This window comes from Microtus pennsylvanicus, chromosome 5 (assembly GCF_037038515.1).
Source record: "Microtus pennsylvanicus isolate mMicPen1 chromosome 5, mMicPen1.hap1, whole genome shotgun sequence".
Taxonomy (NCBI): domain Eukaryota; kingdom Metazoa; phylum Chordata; class Mammalia; order Rodentia; family Cricetidae; genus Microtus; species Microtus pennsylvanicus.
Genome location: NC_134583.1, coordinates 106325915 through 106334234, shown reverse-complemented (window position 1 = coordinate 106334234; position 8320 = coordinate 106325915).

Here is an 8320-nt window from a genome sequence, read left to right as displayed (position 1 = left end):
TCCAACCCTTGCTGAAATAGACCGAGGTGCCCTCCCAAATCTACACACAGCACCCCTCAAGTCAGACCTAGTTATCAAATGCCAGATCAGAGAGATTCAAATGGTCTTCGCCGAGATACATAAATTAGCTTAAATAACTTCAAATTTAGCCTACCTGCAGTTTCATTTGATAGCTAATAAACCACTCACATTAGGAGGATAAAATCTAGGGTGAGCTCTTCAACATTGGGCAGTTGATAAAAGTACATTTGGGCAAGCAGTTGGCTGGAGTCACACCCCGGAAGTGGCCAGCTCTGCTTCCACTCAGGACTTGCGGCTTAGCTTCTAATACCACCACCTAGATCGAGTGAAAGAGGTGTGTTCCAAAGGCCAGCCACATCTGCCTGTTTCTTCGATTACCTTTAACAAATTAATGGTCACAATAATGACAGAGAAGAATTAATACTTCTGAACAAATTTTGCTCAACAGTGTCAAAGTCTTCTCGACAGTTCAGTTCCAACTATTTGACATTTTTTTCCTGCCCCTCCCTTCCTGCTGGGCTTTGAAAGACATAGATTAGGCGTTGGATGTGAGACGGAGATACTTTTCTCCATCCCTGCCCACTCTATCCTGTTAAGGTGAAACACAAATGCTCCCATTAGCAATGGAGTGGATTGAGGCTGTCAGGCAGATCAATGTAATACGGTTTCACACCTTGTCCATTTTGAGTTACTAAGTGGGAACTCCCAAGAAGCAACTCCATGGAAGGAGAATGCAGGTGCTTTGATGCCATGCCAAAGACTACATTTTTATAAAATGGGGTTTGCATGGCAAATCCAGGAAGCAGACTCTCTTACCATCCTAGAAACAAAACAAAACCATCTAGTATGTAGCCTCACAAAGGCGATGCATACTTGAGTCAGATTTCGCTCATGTTCTCCGGAGGCATCTTCAATCACAAACTTAGTCAGGCATGCAGCCTATTCTAAGAGGATCTAAGGAGTTTGCTAACCACAGTTAGATTGTCTTTCCAACTTCTCCTGTGGCTGAAGCTTTAGAAGCCTACAATACACCGAGACATTACAGGTTTCTTCTCTTCTGAAATAATTCTCCCACAGTCCTTCTGAAACTTGTTGACGTAGGGCTAGGTGAGATCTACTCAAGTATAAAGGAAAACACCACCCGATTTAAACTACTTCTCTCCCGCGGAAAGGAAGAGTTTATAAAGGCGTGCGTAAGAAGGTTGGAAACAATAGAACGCAGAGGGAAGAAACACTGAAACTGACAAAGTTGGTGAACCTAGAACTCGTCATTCAGACTGGTTAGGAACTCTCACGGGTAGCTCGTGCAGGAATGCTGCTTGAAAGAACAGTATTTGTGTGCCAGGCTTTTTCTTTTGGGCCACCAACCAGCACCCAAATCATGACATAGAGACTTCTTAATAGTTATGAATGCTTGGCCTTAGCTTAGGCGTGTTTCTTGCTAGCTTTTTTTTTTTTTTAAGATTTTCAAGACAGGGTTTCTCCTTAGCTTTTGGTTTCTATCCTGGAACTAGCTCTTGTAGACCAGGCTGGCCTCGAACTCACAGAGAGCCCCCCCCCCCTCTGCCTCCTGAGTGCTGGGATTAAAGGCTAAAGGCGTGGGCCATCTGTTTCTCTTTATCTCCATGTTGCCTCGGGGCTTTTTACCTTTTCTTTCTCTAAATCCTGCTTCTTCCATGTCTGGCAGGCTGGCTGCTGCCTGGCTTGTCCCAGGCATTTCTTTCTCTTTCTCCTTCATTCTCTTCTCCTCGTTTTTTTTCTTCTTTTCCCTGAGCCTAAATTCCTCCTCCTATTTATTCTCTCTGCCGGCCAGCCCTGCTTTTCCTTCTTCTGCCTTGCTATTGGCCATTCAGCGTTTTATTAGACCAATCAGGTACCTCAGGCAGGTAAGGGGAAAGAGCAACACATCTTTTCATAATGAAACAAATGCAGCATAAACAAATGTAACACACCTTTACACAGTTAAAGTAATATTCCACAGCATCAACAAATCTAACACATCTTTGCATAGTTAAATATTTCACAGTATATTTGTGGCAAATCAGATGCTACCTTTGCTCATTTTAACTCTGAAAGGAGGGCCATACTAGCCCTCCATGGACAGTTTCCATCTTTACTGGAAAAATTCTACAAAACTTTCCACCAGGTGACTTTAGAATTATTGTATTATGTGCAAAATGAGAGTTTCTTCTGCTCAAAGTCAATTTTGGAAAAAAAAGTTGTCAACATCTAAACTTTAATTAAGAGTACAGAGATAAATCTGTGGCAAATTGCTGTTCAATAAAGATTCCACAAGTGTTTAGTGAAGAAAATTAATTTCTTTAATAAATAGCCCTAGGGCAACTGGGCAACTGAAGAAAATGAAGCTGGAAGTCTGCTTCATGGAATATGTAAAATTAACTCAAATGGATAAACTAACTTGCCAATAATTTCTTTTTTATGATATCAAAACAGACCCAAAGAAATAATAAGAATAAATTTGATTTAATTAGAATTTTAAACTTTTGGGTAAGAAAGGAAGTCATCAAGAAAATGCAAAGACAACCCTACATAGTCATAGAGTATCTTTGCAAATTATTTCCCTGGCAAAGGGACTAGTATCCCATATATCTGAAGAACTCTCCCAATCAGTAATAAAAGACAAGCCAGTTAGAAACTTGAAAAAGATTTAAGCAGCTGTCTATTCAGAGAAAGTAAACAAATAACTATCAAAACCATCAAAAACATATCAGAAGATGTTTAAACTCATTAATCTTTTGGAGAATAAAAACAAAAGGCACAGTAAGATATTACTTCATGCTGATTAGGATTATAGCATTTAAAAATGAAAACTGTCAAGCATTGATTAGAATATCGCAGAGAATTTAGACAACAATGAGGACACTTAGAGAGACTTACATAGATCTAATCTACATGAGAAGTAGAAAAAGACAAGATCTCCTGTGTAAATTGGGGGAGGGATGAAGGGGAGGGGAGAGGCAGGGAGGGGAGCAGAGAAAAATGTAGAGCTCAATAAAAATCAATAAAGAAAAACAAGAATATTTGAAGTCTCATGTTTTGTTCATGGGAGTTTAGTAAAGTGCATCCATTGTGGGAAACAATCATACTATTTCACATAAATTATAAAATATGCCACTGATACAATAGTGGCACAAATATTATGGGAGTAACCAAATATTTTCTGATTGGGTTTAAAATTTTCTCTACAAAAGGGAACTCATAGCTGGTAGTGTTAACTAGGTCAAAAACCTAAGACTGGTTAGGTCATAGGCTCTGGGAGAGAGCATATTCTCTTGGCGGTGCGTTCAAGACAGGGCTTCACAGTCCTGGAACTTGCTCTGTAGACCAGGCTGGCATCCTCACAGAGATTCACATGCCAATGCCTCCAGAGTGCTGGAATTAAAGGTGTGTGGCTTTTTATTACTATTATAGTTATTATGTATACAGTGTTCTGCCTACATGTATGCCTGCACACTAGAAGAGGGCACCAGATCTCATTATAGATGGTTGTGAGCCCTCATGTGAGTGCTGGAAATTGAACTCAGGACCTCTGGAAGAGCAGCCAGTGCTCTTAACCTTTAAATCAACTCTTTAGCCCATGCATATTCTATTATTCTGCTAAATGAACACAGTAAAAATTGATCACCAAGTTCTTACTTATCTTTATACCAATAGATTGGTACATCCTTCAACCTTTATCAGAGAGGCTCCTTTTTGCAGTACATAGTGATTAATACAGAGGCCTATAACATCAACATGTAGAGAATATGAAGTTGTGGAGTGCTGGGCTCTAAATAGTATTATCTTTATCACATCCCCTCCTCCCAAGGCTGAGGGGTTATCACAGAAGAGGGCACGGAAACACTACAAGAGTCAGAAATAGTGGCTGTCTTCAGTGAAACACTATTTGCTGGACTTTACAGGGCCATTGCCCATGTGATCTCACAGCAGTTTTGACTAAATGTACAGCACCTGAACAAGATCAAGCCAGACAAAAATCTCAGGATGGATGGGGGAAGGGCTCATGAAATCCTACTCCTGGTTGAGGAAAATCAGGTTCCTTACGGGATGCGGCCCCTGAGAAGTTACCCATGCTCCAGTAAATGACCTATAACTATGCATATACTAACCACATTAAGTAGACTCAGTTGTTTGTTTTTTTTTTTTAAAAAACGAGCACAAGAAATGAGAACAATACCACCAGATGGCTTTCAGAAGAATTTTTACACAAATCAGCAAAACATTGCCTTTGAGAGTTTTGACATATTTGAAGGTTCTGTAGTTATTAATGACAATAATTCAGGGAAAATTTGTGGCCAAAAATCACTGGCACTATAACCAATCAGGCTCCAGACTGTCATCACTGAGGCTTCAGTGGGAGAGATAGAATTTGCTCATGTGTTTGATAATGTTTCCCTGAAATGAGTTTAAAGGGACACTCTGGTCTTATAGCACAGCACGGAACTGTCTTTTGGATGAGCCCCAGCCTAGGCCCTCCAGAAGGAAGGCTCAGGAGCAATGTGACATGGCCTTCACACTGTGTGTGTTATCCTACTCCTTACCCATTTTTAAGAAGATTGATTTTTATGTTTAACTATATGTACATGTGTAGGTGTATGTGAGTGTATGTGCATTGAGTGTAGGAACCTACAGAGGCCAGGAGAGGATCCATGACGCCCTAGCGCTAGAGTTACAGACAATGGTGAGCCACGCAGCATGGATTCTGGGTGCTAAACTGATGTCCTTTCCAAGATCGGCACACACTCTTACCACTGAGTCACCTCTTCAGCTCCCTATCTCTTATTCTTTTTGTATGTATTTTAATTTTGAGATTAGAATTAGATAATCTCACCCCTTCTCTTTCCTTCCTGAAACCCTCCCATAAATCTCTCCTTGTGCTTTTAAACTCATGGTTTCTTCTTTGATTAATTGTTGTTACATACAGGTGTGTGTGTGCGTGTGTATGTGTTCCTCAACAAATAAGTACAGCCTGCTCCGTCCATATAACATTACTTGTGTATAAGTTGACAGGGCTGCCCATTTGGTATTAGATTACCAATGTGCTTTATCCTGGGGTAGACTATGTCTCCCGCTTTCAGCGTTCTTTACTGGCCTACAGTCATCTTCTGGGATTTACCCACCTATGTTCACATGTCTATTGTTGTCCTTGGTAGACTGTTTAGGCAGTCATGTGGTAAAACTTTATGGGTGTAGTTTCTGCTATTACTAGGAGACACAATCAATTGATGCTAAGTCCCTTACCAGGAGATTCCATAGACAACCTAAGACTTCCCCCACAAAAACAAAACATATCTGGTCGTGCATGTGTGACTTTACATTAGCAGTGCCCTAACTACTTGGTGCTGTCTGCTTGATAGTCTACACAGCCATGACTCCACACAAGAGAACCCCGAATGTTGAGATACAAGGGCCTGGCAAACCTGGGCTTTGGTGGAAAGTTTGTCCAAAGAAAGCAATCTACATGGAAGTTAATATTTAGACTTAGGCAGTTCTGAATCTGACAAGTTCAGTCTGATGGGAGGAAACACATCAGCAGGCTATATAGTAGTCTGAAGGTTTAATAGTTCAGGCAACTAGGAAATGTGAGCTTCTGGTGGCTGCCGAGTCATCAGAGGACCCCACATTTCAGCACGTTCAGGTCTCACCTTGGCATTCTTCACCCTCGGCCTGGAGAATATGCCGCGGTGATTTCAAGCAAAGCCTCAAATTCCAGTCCTGATGAAAGTGGCAATATTCATTTTGAATTATGTTTGCAAAAGGCTGGCGGCGAAATAGAAGAGGGCAGGAAAGGTGAAGGGAAGTGGTGATGTCATTCAGAGTGGAGAGATTTTTGCATAATAGAATTTTCTCTCTGTAGAGCGTTGTGGAGAGTGACATTTCAAAAGAGCACAGCTCCTGCGGAAGTCCATCAAACGAGGCGGCGTTAGACCTGAGAATGTCATGGACAAAACTAATAACCAAACAGCAAAGCCAAACAATGCCTACAGCAACATCTCAGTGTTCTCTTTGAGTCCTGTGGGCAGAGCTGGAGTCCAAGTTCAAGGGACAAAATCATATTAGCAGATAAATGTTGGCAAAATTATATATATGCACACACATGCACACACACACACACACACACACACACACACACACACACACCTTAATTCAACTCTAGTTCATGCAGGTGAGTGGAGATATTTTGGGTAATGTGGACCAGAGCCCACCATGGTTGGCCTCTTCCTTTCACTTCTGCCCTGAGTTTCTTTGAAACCCTAAGGCATGTGGAATGTATTTTACTAAATCATTCTAGAACTAAAGTTTAAATTTCCTGTAAGAGAAAAGAGAGGCACAGAAAGGCTAAACACATGTGTAGGCTTCTCAGCGCGTTTGAACTGAGATAAGGTGTCAGTCTGTCAGTCCTGACCCTTACTTCCACGGCATTTATTTTCTGTCATAGTTTAGAGCCCTTGGCAAAACCAAACAGATAAAATAAATGCTGGTTATGCAATCTAGTGATGTGAGTTCCAATGTCAATGCCACCATTAACTTGTGTGACACTGAAAACCAGTGCCCCTCTCTTAGCTGCAGGGTCCTCACTGGCAGTCCCGATGGGTTTCACGTAAATTCACATTGGGAGATGACCATGTAAACAGAGTCTTTACTTCTGCGCTATGTTCTTAGAAGGCAGAACAAGACTTCTGTTCTCTTTTGCTTTCACCTTTCACCTCCCACTCCAAGTTGTGATTTTATTTCTTTTATATCCACACAGTTGTGATCCTGATTTGCTATATTTGTTAGCATAAGACAGGCTGGTTGCTATGATAAATCCACTCCAGTACTTTAGAAGCTTAATAAAATGCATGCGGCATACTTCTGGTCTGTCTGTCTTTCCACTCTGCATCACCATCCCTGCACATCATACATTCTTCTACTAGATCTCTGCATGCATTCTTGGACAGAACAGGGTGGTGGTATACAAGGCTTCAGGCTATATTCCAAAACCACTTACATGACATGTCCCTAGGGAGACACAATGGGGCTGATGAGTAGAGCTCCAACAGAAATTGCATTATGGCAAGAGAAATGCAGGCATGGCCACCTTACAAGACACACTATCGATCAACCATTGAGAGTGATGATGTAAACATATCTTGTCAAAAAAAAGACGGTTCTTTGTAATGATAACTACAGAGATTAGAGGAACAGGGTCAACTTAGTTTTCCCACTTACATATGTTCACATAATACCAAGTCTTATCTGTTCAGAAGATAATGAAAGGTCCTGAGCAGAGTAAATGCTTCAGGGAGAAGGAAATGGGCATAATGTTTATGTCTATTTGGATCTGTCACTTTTTCTGTGGAACCTTTTGACCATTAGTTACTCTTTCCGGACATGCCATGTATTTCCCCCTGCGGTTACAGGCATTCTTGTCTACTATTGTTAAGCTTACAAAGTCTAACATTCATGACCTCTAAGCTCTTTGTGTATAAATGTGACCAACTATTAAGAAAACATGGCAGTTTTAAGTTGTTTCTCATGGGTGAATTATTTCTCTATAAACAGGTGCCACCAAGCTTTCCTAAAGTGATGTAATACATTAGCCATTCTAGGCACATGCTCCATGCATGGTGCTCACCAAAGCAAATGTTCCTCTAAACCCATGTTAGGTCTGTTTACATGAGCATACCAGAAGCAACAGCTGGAATAGCCAAAGGCCAACAAACCCATTTGGCTTGGAAGTCTGCCCATATATCCTACTGTTGACCACAGAATCCTCATGCCATCTGCCTTTCATGGGGCAGCTCTGTCTGCTGTGTACAGAATGGTGCCAAAGCCTTCACAGGCACTTAGTGAAAGCAGGATGTTCATGCTGTCGGCTCTGATTGCTTCTGTCATTGCTGCCCTGTTCCCATGTTTGGGAATTGTCTACATACGCGCTTCATCTCTACTAGAGCATCACTTCCTCAAGGAAGAGCCATTTCGTCTCTAACCTTTCCCACTGGTTCTAAGTTAAGCTTCATGGATAAAGCTGCTTTTCAACACTAAAAAGAGAGGGTTGACTTTCTTTTCAGTCTTGCTAAGATGCAATTGACATCCACTCAATTGCAGATATTTAATATACACCACATGCTGCGGTTTGACATGTACATACACTTTCAAAACTTTGACATCAGGGATAGTAAGTGTGCCCATCACCTTCAAAAGGTCCCTTATATGACTTTTTGCAAGTGTATACTAATATTGCTTACAGGAAATCTCCCATCTGAACTAAATTTGAGTGCAGGATACAGAATTG